Here is a 13,150-nt window from a genome sequence, read left to right on the forward strand (position 1 = left end):
ACTGTCCATGCCCACTGTGGGATACTTTAGAGGATGCTATAATCGTGGGAAATTTAAGCCAGTCAGTAGTTTTGCTAATTAAAGTGAGGCATGTCTGTTTGTTCTCTATTTTGTGTTCAGTAACTTCCCCAAGATTACAGGGGTACCTTGTTTAAATTTGATAGGATCCCCAAGTATAAGTATAATTTGAGCTTCAGTGTGATTAAGGCCATGAAGAATCGTCAATTATTGTATGTCAGCAGATGTGAAAGAAAGAATTTATGTGGTGGAGACACCAAGACAAGCTGCATGCCTTTTTATCTTTTAGATGTATAAATTATTTTAGCCAATTTCGGATTTCCAATTGTATCAAAGTATGGACCTTTGTTTTAATTTTTTGTTTCTTCTCCCTGTTTTCAAGCTTCTCTCTCTCTCTCTCTTTCTTGTGGTTTCTGAATATAATTTGGCAGGCAAGGAATTCTCTCTACTCTGCTCATATTTATATATTTATTCCTCCAAAGAGCCTCAAATCTGCATTGTCAGGGTTCAAGGCCTCCCCCATGGAAATAGTTGAATTAACCCTTTGGCTGTGCCATGCGTGTTTTTCCATGGAACCCAGAGGATGAGGATCTTTTCTGGTAACAGAGGCATAGGCGGCGGCAGCGGTGGCAACAGGAGCAACAGCAGCAACGGCAGCCAAGACATTTTACAGGACGCTAGTTAGTAAGCCCTCTGGTTTTTTGTTTTTTCTTTTCCTACAGAGTTTTGCTTTTGTTGCCCAGGCTGGAGGGCAATGGCGCAAACTCGACTCACTACAACCTCCACCTCCCAGGTTCAAGCGATTCTCCTGTCTCAGCCTCCCTAGGAGCTGGGAATATAGGTATGCACCACCATGCCCGGCTAATTTTGTATTTTTAGTAGAGACGGGATTTCTCCATGCTGGTCAGACTGGTCTCAAACTCCTGACCTCAGGTGATCCTCCTGCCTCGGGCTCCCAAAGTGCTGGGATTATAGGTGTGAGCCATTGCACCTGGCCGCCATCTGTTTTTAGGAGCATGGCTTCAGCATGCCACATAGTAACTGTTCTTCTTCCACATGAGTGACCACTTTAAGGGACCACATATCCGTCTTTTCCTTGAGAACTCCATAGAATGAGGGCCAGCACCTGCTGGAGACACACAATCAATAGTCTCCATTCCCCTGAGCTTAGCATCAGTCCCAGTTTGCACTGGAAGCAAGAAATACAATTCAATATGGGACATACAGATAGGTCTGGGCTGATAAACATGATCCAGGGCCTCCTTAAGAGGGCCCCCAATCCTATACTCCTGTCCTTAAATGCCAATTTTTTCAAACTTCTGATTTGGGTCAGTTAAATCTATAACAGAGGCTCAGCAGAACTCAGCAAATGCAGTGCAAAGCAACACAGCTCAAAGTGCAAGTTTGCTAGCAGGCAGCAACACAACTCAAAGAGCCCCCTAGTCAGCACACAGTAGCCCAGAGCAAGACAGCAGAGCTAGATTGGAAGCCAAAGCAAGGAAGAAAAGACTCTGGTGGTAGCAGTCATCGTCTAGACATCTAGCAGGCTCACAGTACCGATTGTCATGTCATGATCACCTTCCAGAGGCAAGATGGACAGCCACCCAAAATTTCGTTTAGCTATTGAGACTGATGGCATCACACACACACACACACACACACACACACACACACACACTCCAAGAGGGGATGAATGGATATTTAACTCAAATAATAAGGCTTTCTGAGGAAAGCAAGGCAGGACTTCCAAGCTGGTCCAAAAGTGGCTTGAGTGAGCAGGGATTTTTATGGCATCAGTTTTTTTTTAATGGTAATTAGGGGTGGGGCCTGCATGTGGTTTGAAGGTGGAAGTTGCTATCAGTGCCAAAGGACAGAACACCTGGGTTTTCATATCAGCTTTTTGCAGATATGAGCATAATAGGAAAGAGAGGCAAGGGACTTGCTTAGAAGTTGTCAGCAATCAAACATCAGCACAGTCAAGATGGTTTAATATTTAAAAAATCATGTAATACACAAAACTAATAGAATAAAGGGAGAGAAATCAAATGGCCATCCCAAAAAACAAAAAAAAATTATACTTAATAGTAAATGAACCTTTTCCATTGAGCAAAAAGGGGGTAAAGATAACTATTACCACCACAATTGTTCAACTTTATACTGGAGATCTTAGCCATAGCAATAAGGCAAGACAAAGAAATAAGCATCTTCAGGATCAGAAGAAAAGCAAACTGCACGTGCTCACATATGACATAATTGTATATATAGAAAATCAAAATAATCTACAAACTACTAGAATTAATAAGTGAATTTATCAGGGTCACCAGAAAATCAATATACAAATATCAATTATGTTTTTGTACTCTAGAAAATAACAATTAGAAAATGAAATTTGAAAGATATTTTTATCAGCATAAAAAATCTAACACCTAGAAATAAACCTAACCAAAGATGTGTAAAACAAAAAACTAAAATGATCCATTGACAATATTAAAGAAGACCTAATAAACAAAGGTACATAATATCTTCATGGATTGGAAAACTTAATAATGTAAATACATCAATTTCTCCCAATTGAACTCTGGGTTTAATGCAATTTCAATCAAATTTTAGCAGATGTTTTGTGGAAATTGATAAGTCTATTCTAAAATTTGTATTGAAATGCTATGATTTAAATGTATTGCCTCCAAAATTTGGATATTGCAATATGATGATACTAAGAAACGGGGCTTTTCAGAGTTCAGAGGCTTCACACAGGGTTCAGTTAGGTTGCTTTTCTGCTTTCTGCCATGTGAGGAGATAGCATTCCTCCCCTCCAGAGAATGTAGCACTCATTAGACAACCAAACCTGTCAGTGCCTTGATCCTGGACTTCCCAGCCTCCAGAACTGTGAGAAATAAATTTTTGGTTTTTTAAACTACCCAGTCTCAGCTACTCCATTATAGCAGCACAAAATGAATTAAGACAGGAAATGAAAAGGAGCTAAACTAGTCAAAACAACCTTAAAAAAGAAGAACAGTTTTTACACTGTTGGTAGGAATGTAAATTAGTTCAGCCATTGTGGAAGACAGTGTGATGAGTCTTCAAAGACCTAGAACCAAAAATACCATTTGTCCCAGGAATCCCATTACTGGGTATATACCCAAAGGAATAGAAATTATTCTATTATAAAGACACATGCACATGCACGTTTACTGCAGCACTATTCACAATAGCAAAGACATGAAACCAACACAAACGCCCAACAATGATAGATAGGAAAAAGAAACTGTGATACATATACACCACAGAATACTATGCAGCCATAAAAAGAAATGAAATCATGTCCTTTGCAGGGACATGGATGGAGCTGGAAGCCATTATCCTCAGCAAACTAATGCAGGAACAGAAAACCAAACACCACATGTTCCCACTTATAAGTGGGAGCTGAACAGTGAGAACACATGGAGACAGGGAGGGGAACAACACATGCTGGGGCCTCTCAAAGGGGTTGGGGGAAGGGAGAGCATCAGGATAAACAGCTAATGCATGCAGGGATTAACACCTAGGTGATGGGTTGATAGATGCAGCAAACCACCATGGCACATGTTTACCTACGTAACAAAATTGCAGATCCTGCACATGTATCCCAGCACTTTAAATTAAATTAGAAAAAATGATGAATAAAGTTGAAAGACTTATAGTTCCAGATACTGAAACTTATTAAAAAGTTGTAGTAATTAAGAAAGTGTGGTACTTGGGAAATGATTGACAAATGGACCTATGAGATAGTATATAGTATCTAGAAGCAAACTACATATTGACTCAATTGATTTACAACAAAGGTACTACTACAGTGCAATAGAGAAAGGATAGTCTTTTTGATAAATGGTGCAAGGTTAGTTGGCTGTCTATATGGGGAAAATGTATTATGATTTCTACTTCATCCCATAGATAAAAATCCATTCCAGTTGTATTATAATCCTATATGTGAAAGGTAAAACAATAATTTATTCAGAAGAAAACAGAAGATATCTTTATGCCCTGAGGATAGGCAAATTCTTAAATAGGATAGAAAAAAAGCTTACCTTAAAAAAGTGATAAACTTTGTTCACAAAACAGCATGAAGAGAGCAAAACAGTAAGCCACAGCCCTGGAAAATTTTAAATATATAAAAATAATATATTATATATAGACATAATTTATATATATATAAAATTGTATTCAGAATATACAAAGAACTACAAAACACTACCCACAACAACATTCTTCTCAAGTGTACTTACGACATACACAAAGATAAGTAATATGCTAAGCCATAAAACAGTCTCAATACACTTCAAAATATTGAAAACACATTGACTATGTTCCATGATTGTGGCATATTAAATTAGAAATCAGTAATGATATATAACTCAACAATTCAAAAATAGTTAGAAACTGAGCAAAACTTTTAAGCAACCTATGGGTTAGTTAACGGGGATGATTTGGAGGAAGGGTCTTAAGCTTGGTCCTTGTCTATTGTCTGCCCCTTACAGGAGAAATCCGAAGCAGTAGCCCAACAACCTGTGCCCTTGTCTGTGATTCCACATAAAGGCAGGATGACTTCACAGTCAGGGTTGCCAGATTTAGCAAACAAAAATATAGGATGTGCAGTTCAGATTGAATTTCAGATAAACAACAAATAATTTTTTAGTATAAGTATGTTCCATGCAACATGTGGAACATACTCTATATTCCTTGTTGTTTTTCTGAAATTTAAATTTAACTGGGCATTCTCTATTTTGTCTGAACAACCCAATTCACAAGTGACTGGGATGGCAATGCCTTCTCCAAGTCTCAAGCCAGCTTGCATCTAGTTGGCCTCTCAGAGCTGACCTTCACTCGAGGCTGGTGAGGTACCTTGCCAGTAGCCTGCTGTCCTGGAGCTTTTCAGTTGGGGAAGAAGAACAGACTTCACTTGGCACACCGGAAACTTGTCCTAACAGCTTTTGGGGCTTATACAACATTGGTGATCATCCACCCAGAGTGTCCTACAGAATCTCTGACTGACAGAGGAGGGTGTGGAGCATGGTGAGTTGTCGATGTGGAGAGGGGCAGTTCCTCGAAGATAAGGAATGTTTGTGGGATGAGAATGTTTCTAAACCAGCACATGGTCAGCAAGGCAATCTAACAGAAAAGTTCATATTCTCAAACTGCTTTATTCAACAGAACAAAAGAAGGCAAAGACAGCAAAGAAAAGCAGTGCAGAAATGCAGAATGCATCAGAAGGTACGTCACACACCATTCAGGGACACTGCAAGGGAAGATAAGGACAACTTGTTTGTCAGATGTGAACTCCTGAGTGTAGTTATGATGGGTAGGACTACTGGGAATTGAAGAGAGGACTCCTCCTCTGCAGGTGGACCCGGATTGAGCTTCAGTTTTTAGTGGGGGGCATATGTCATTTTCGTCCCAGAATTATGGCAGACTCATGTATCTATAATAAGATGGAAGCATGAGAAGGACGTTTGCATGTCTGTGTGACAATAACTGTTGATCTTTTGATGGTGATCAAGGGGAGCCCCATGGAGCAGGCATCGGCAAGGAGGGGAAACAAAGAGTAGAAAACCTCAGCTCTGACTTAAAGAGCAAGAGAGACCAGAGGGACTTTTAGTTTGGGGTCTGGCACGTCAGGAGGTTGAAAGCCATCACTGCATTCTAACAGAAAGTAAAAAACTGAACAAATGAAAAGCAACAACTCTTCTTTATCTGTCAGAGAACTGAGGTTACAGGGCAAACCACTCACTGCCTTCCAACTGGAGAGTTAGAGAGGCAATTACAGAGAATCCTAACTTACTAGAGTAGTAACCCATGAGGAGAAATCTCCACGGGAACTAGTAGTTGGGTAGAAAACCCTGAGCTATAATTGGTAAATTGCCGGAGGCTCCGGGTGGATAAGTCTGAGTGTTGAAAATTCCAGGGGAGCCCAGTCTTAGAGGGGCATACTTTCTCATTAGTTTTACCTCCAGGGGCTCCACTAGGTCCTCACAGAGAAAATGTGAGAAAAATCTCATGCTTCCAGTAGAGGGAGCAAACAAAGAATAATTTTGATATAGCCAGAGCATTCTGTTCTTAAGGCAGTCTGCGGTCGGGAAAAACTATTTAACCACAGCCAGCCCTGCTGAGGTTTTATCAGAGCCTGGTCTAACTGGAGAAAGGGACATACCCAACCCCAGCTCCCTCCAGCTATGCTGGCCCTACTTAAAGAGGTGAAAAAAACCTCAGAAGCACTTGTGAAGTTCACAGCCAAGGGGCACAGGCTCACTAAAAGACTGAGATCTAATCCTAATCATAGAATACCTCCCCTCACCTCATACCTCATCACTACATTACTAAAGCCTTATTTACCAGTTTCTTCCACCCATTTTCAACAAAAAAATTACAAAGCATACTCAAAGGTAGAAAACATGTGTGTTTATTGCGGCACTATTCACAATAGCAAAGACTTGGAACCAACCCAAATGTCCATCAGTGATAGACTGGATTAAGAAAATGTGGCACATATACACCATGGAATACTATGCAGCCATAAAAAAGATGAGTTCATGTCCTTTGTAGGGACATGGATGAAGCTGGAAACCATTCTCAGCAAACTATCGCAAGGACAAAAAACCAAACACCTCATGTTCTCACTCATAGGTGGGAAGTGAACAATGAGATCACTTGGACACAGGAAGCGGAACATCACACACCGGGGCCTGTCGTGAGGTGGGGGGAGGGAGGAGGGATAGCATTAGGAGATATACCTAATGTAAATGATGAGTTAATGGGTGCAGCACACCAACAGGGCACATGTATACATATGTAACAAACCTGCATATTGCGCACATGTACCCTAGAACTTAAAGTATAATAATAATTTTTTAAAAACACAGTTTGAAAAGACAGAGCAAATACCAGAACCACACTCAGATATGGCAGGGAGGTTGGAATTTTTAGATCGGGAATTTAAACAGCCATGATTAACAAGCTAAGAGCACAAATGAACAAAGTAGACAACATGCAAGAACAGATGGGTAATGAAAGCAGAGAGACAGAAATTCTAATAATAATAAAAAAATGCTAGAGATAAAAAAACATTACAACAGAAATGACAAACGCCTTTGATGGGCTCATTAGTAGACTAGACACAGCTGATATTAGAATCTGAGCTTAAGGGTATGTCAATAGAACTGCTTTTTCGAAACTGAAAAGCAAAAGTAAAAAAAGACTGAGAAAAAAGAACAGAATATGCGAGAACTGTAGAGGAAACTATAAAAGACGTAACTTGCATAAAAGGAATACTAGAAGAAGAAATAGAGAAAGGAACAGAATAAATCTTGGAGACAGTAATGACTGAGAATTTCCAAAACTTAGTGTCAGACATAAAAAAACACCCTGTGTATATTATGTTCAAACTGTAGAAAATGAAAGATAAACAACATAAAATCTTGAAAGAAGTTTTTCCCCATGGGTGGGGGGAAACAGCTTATCTATAGTGGAACAAAGATAAGAATTAAATCTCACTTCCTCACAGAAACCTTGCAAGCAAGAAAAGACTGGAGTGAAATATTTACTGTTGGGTGAGAAAACACCAACATAGAATTCTATATCTTGCTAAATTATCCTTCAAAAGTGAAGAAAAAATAAAGACTTTCTCAAGACAAACAAAAATTAAGAGAATTTGTTGCCAGTAGTCCTGCCTTGCAAGAAATGTTAAAAGAAGCTCTTCACAGAGAAGGAAAATTATATAGGTCAGAAACTCGGATCTACATAAAGAAAGGAAAAACATTAGAGAAGAAATAAGATCTAACAGATAAATGTTTGTTCAAAATAATAATAGCAACAATGTCTTCAATGTTTGTACTTTATGGGTAAGTGAAATGAATGACAGCAATGATACAAAGGACGTAAGGATGGAATTAGCAATACAGTCACCCCTTGGTATATGCCAGGGATTGATTCTAGGATCCTGCACATATACCAAAATCCTGGCATAGTCAAGTCCCACAGTCAGCCCTGTAGAATCCTCTACATGAAAAGAAAAGTTGGCCCTTCATGAAACTTGGATATTGCATCTTGTGAATTCTACATATATGTGGATCCATGAAGTTCAAACCCACGTTGTTCAAGGGTAAACTGTACTTGGTTATTACAAAGAACTTGTAATACCCATGAAGCAGTATAGTGGTATTTGAAGGTAGACTTGGATTTGTTGTAAATGTATATTGCAAATTCTAGGGCAACCACTGAAAGAGGTAAAAAAAAAAAAAGAAAAAAAAAGAAGTATAACTAAAGATATACTAAAAAGGAGAGAAAATGGAATCATATAAAACGCTCAGTTAAAACCACAAAAGGTGAAAAAAGAGTGGGAGACAAAAAAGGACCAAAGAACAAGGGTAACAACTAGAAAACAGTAAGAAATGTGGTAGATATTAATCCAACTACATCAATAATAACTTTAAATGGTGACGGTCTAAATGCACCAATTTAAATATAGACATTGTCAGAATGGATCAAAAAACAAAACCCAACTGTATGCTGCCTAAAAGAAACCCATTTTAAATATAAAGACATACATGATTAAAAGTAAAGGGATGGAGAAAGAACATACCATGCTAACGCTAATTAAAAGAAAGCTGAAGTAGCTGTACTAATTTTGGACAGGACAGACTTCATAGCAAGGAAAATTATCAGTACGAAAGAGGGACATTACCTAACAACAAAGATGTCAATAACAATCCTTAATTCCAAGATATAACTATCCTTAATGTGTACATGCTTAACAACAGAGCATCAAAATATGTGAAGCAAAAACCAATAGAATGGGGTGGAGAAACAGATGAATCCACTATTCTAATCAGAGACTTCAACACTATTTTATATTAGAACATATTTATATTGATTTTTTATTAGAAAATCAGTAAAGACATAGTTGAACTCAAAAACACCATCAATCACCTCGATATAATTGACATCTTTAGAATACTTCATCAAACAAGAGCAGACTACACATTCTTCTCAAGCTCACATAGAGCATTCACCAAGATTCTGGCCATAAAACATACCTCAAAATTTTTTAAAAAAATATAGGCCGGGCGCGGTGGCTCAAGCCTGTAATCCCAGCACTTTGGGAGGCCGAGGCGGGCGGATCACGAGGTCAGGAGGTCGAGACCATCCTGGCTAACACAGTGAAACCCCGTCTCCACTTAAAAAATACAAAAAAAAATTAGCCGGGCGAGATGGCGGGCGCCTGTAGTCCCAGCTACTCGGGAGGCTGAGGCAGGAGAATGGCGTGAACCCGGGAGGCGGAGCTTGCAGTGAGCTGAGATCCGGCCACTGCACTCCAGCCTGGGCGACAGAGTGAGACTCCGTCTCAAAAAAACAAAACAAAACAAAACAAAACAAAAACAAACAAACAAACAAACAAAAATATATAAATCATACAATGCATGCTCTCAGACCACAATAGAAGTAAGTTAGAAATCAATAACACAAAGATAGTTTAAAAATCCCCAAATAAGGCCAGGCATGGTGGATCATGCCTGTAATCCCAGCATTTTGGGAGGCTGAGACGGGTGGATCACTAAATCAGGAGTGAGAGACCAGCCTGACCAACATGGTGAAACCCCATCTCTACTGAAAATACAAAAATTAGCTGCGCATGGTGGCACTTGCCTGTAATCCAAGCTACTCAGGAGGCTGAGGCAGGAGAATCGCTTGAACCCAGAAGGCGGAGGTTGCAGTGAGACGAGATCGCACCACTGCACTCCAGCCTGGGTGACAGAGTGAAACTCCATCTCAAAAAAAAAAAAAACCCAAAAAAGTAAACATACTTTTGCCATACAATCCAGCAGTTTCACTCCTTCATATTTACCCAAAGAAATGGAAAACTAATGCCCACATAGAAATTTGCACACATATATTAATAGCAACTTTATTCCTAATTTTCAAAACCTAGAAGCAACCGAGATGGGTGCTTAAATAGACAATTGGGTGAATAAATAAACAATTTGTGGTACATCCATACAATAGAATTTCATTAGTCAGTGCTAAAAAGAGATGAGCTATCAAGCCATGAACAGACATAGAGGAGCCTTAAATGCATATTGCTAAGTGAAAGCAGCCAATCTGAAAAGGCTACATACTGCATGATTCCAACTATATGACATTTTGAAAAAGGCAACACTATGGAGACCATCAAAAGCCCAGTGGCTGCCAATGGTTGGGGGGAAGAAGGGATGAGTAAGTGGAACAGGAGGATTTTTAGAACAATGAAACTATTGTGTATGATACTTTAATGGTGGATTGTTGTAGGCGGAAAGAGTGAGGGTCGTGATCAACTCAGTATACCACTGGAGGCTATATGAGTAAACTGCAAACTAGTCTCATGAATGCAGGTTGTTGGCAAACTGACAAACTGCATCTGCCACCCAGAAGGAATGCTGAGGGCAGTCACACCCCAAGTGCAGTGTTTCTTGTGATTAGGCATAATTGACACCTGTTAACAGTAATGTGAACCTGTGATAAATTAAGCAGCTGACCAATCATTACCTCCTCCTTCCTGCTCTTTCTACCCCAAAAATACAAAGGACTGTGGAAGCTCAGTGGGCTGCCTTTGCTCACTAGAAGCAGGGAGCTCTCTTCTTCTTCCCTGGACTCCTTTAAAACAGTTTCTTTTGTCTTAAGTTTTCATTTATACGTTCATCACTCTTCGTTCAGTCCCATAGTAACCGTGGTAAACCGCCGCAGTGGATACATATTACACATTTTTAAAAGACCCATAGAATGTACAAAACCAAAAGTGAACTCTAATGTAAGCTATGACCTCTGAATAACAATGACACATCAATGTCGATTCACCAGTTGTAACCAATGTGCCACTCTGGTGGGGGATGTGGATAATGAGAAAGTTACGCATGTGTGTGTGGGTGCGGGGGTTATATGAGAACTCTTTGTACTCTCTGCTAAATTTTGCTGTGAACCTGAAGTTGTTCATAAAGTCTATTTTTAAAAATTGTACAATTAATTTGGAAAGCTAAAACACATTGGCCTTTGATGTCACAGTTCAATTTCTAAGTATTTGTTTAAGCAAAATGAAAACATCTGCCCACAGAAATATTCACAAATATGTTCATAACTGCTTTATCCACAGTAACCCCAAACTGGAAATATCCCAGGAACTCATTTGTAGGAATGAGTAAGCAAACTGTGATATATTCATACAGCAGCACACCACTTAGCTGTAAAAATGCATAAACTACTGATGCGAACAACAACCTGGGTAAATTTCAAAAACATTTTGTTGAGGGAAAAAAGCCAGACACAGACAACATGTATACACATGGCACATGTGCATTATGTATACACTGTATGATTCTTTGCTGGCAAAATCAAAACAGTGTTTGTTTGGTGCAGCGGGATTCATAGGGAAGGTGCACAAAAGAATCTTCTGGAGTAATGGGAATATTCTATACCTTGATAGTGTGTGATTTATAGAGATGCATGAATTTTTCAAAATAGATTGAACTCTATACTTAAGAGCTGTACATTTCTCTGTTTGTAAATTCTACCTCAATAAATGAAACTGTTTTCTTAAAAAGAGAAAGTGGTTGGGCATGGTGGAACTTCCCTTTAATCCTAGCACTTTGGGAGGCTAAGGCCAGGATCACTTGAGCCCAGGAGTTGGAGGCTGCAGTGAGCTATGACCATGCCACTGCACTTCAAGCCAAGCCATGCAACAGGGCAAGACCTCCATCTCTAAAAAATGAAATAAAATGATATTAAATAAAATAAAAATAAAGAGAGAAAGAAGATTTCGCTTTTCCTCTTGCTATAGTGGAGATAGCAAAGAAAGACGTGTATTAGGAATGGAACTTCCGTTGGATGGATTAGCCAATCTACAGTTTCTGCCACAAGGTCCAAACTTTCCTAGCCATGTTGTGTGTTCTTCTGCACCTATTTGGAAAAATCCAGGCTATTTCCCTGAAACAGCTGAGGGAAGGGAAGAGGAAAAGGAGAACGAAGTTAAATTTATCAGATCCCCCTGAGGCCTCACTTGCAACATGAGTTCCACAGACTTCTGCCAGAATATCAATGATCTGTCGCTAATCCTGTCCCTAGGCTTAAAGTGAAATTATACAAGATTAACAGATGGAAGCAGCCATGAAATTCCAGGAAATCTCAGAGGAGACTGGTTTGCTTTCTAGGGTATTTGTACTCCAAGAGTAAAATGATTCGAAAGTAAATTTTATGGTTGTGAATTACTCCAAATCATTCCAAATGTGGAGGAATTACCTATTACCTCATAATTAATCAATATTTTTCTTGAAATATTTTCCTGAATTCACCAGATATTTTCTAGAAATAAGGGTTGTTTGACCAGAAGGCCGATGAAGTGAGACATCCCTCTATAAGATTGCACTTCATCCTACCTTTTACATTATTTAAGCCAGGCCCTGGGTATGTCACAGGGGGATAGTTGAAATATTTTTTCCCAACTATACTTTAAAAAAATTACACAGTATAGTGAGGGGAGCCATGAAAGGTGAGGAAGTAGAAACCAGAGTTCAAAGGGGAGATGGATAAGAAGGGAGATGGGAACTGGGGAAGGCAGTGGAGAGAAAAGGAAACCAGTCCATTGGAAACTCTTCTTGGAGATTTTACTGGTCTCTCTGGAATGCTGGCAGGGCTCCCTTCAACCTTGTTCTTATCAAGGATCTCAGCCACGTGACAGAAAGAGAGCCTGGTCCTTCACCTGCACACAATCCCCTGCTCATCGAGGAGGGCCCCTGCCTCATGCAGTTGTGCAACCTGTCCCTTTCCCACCTTCTCATCTTCCCTAAAGCACTTCTCTACACCTCCAACCTCCCTTCTTGCCTCCCATCATCAAAATGTCTCATTCATAAGATACACACTGCTCTTCCTCCTCTAACTAGCATCCCCACATGGATCAGGAAAGCCAAAGGTTGTCCCCTTCTTCCAAATACACCCGCCAGTGCCCAGCCCAGTTGTGCGCTTTCCAATGATGTAAACATCCAAGTGCACCTACTTACCCAATACCAGCATGCACAGGGTAAATCAAGACGAATTGGGCACATGCAAAATACATCACTCGGTAACTACATTTTCTATG

Source organism: Trachypithecus francoisi, unplaced genomic scaffold (genome assembly GCF_009764315.1).
Source record: "Trachypithecus francoisi isolate TF-2019V2 unplaced genomic scaffold, Tfra_2.0 Lachesis_group11, whole genome shotgun sequence".
Taxonomy (NCBI): Eukaryota; Metazoa; Chordata; class Mammalia; order Primates; family Cercopithecidae; genus Trachypithecus; species Trachypithecus francoisi.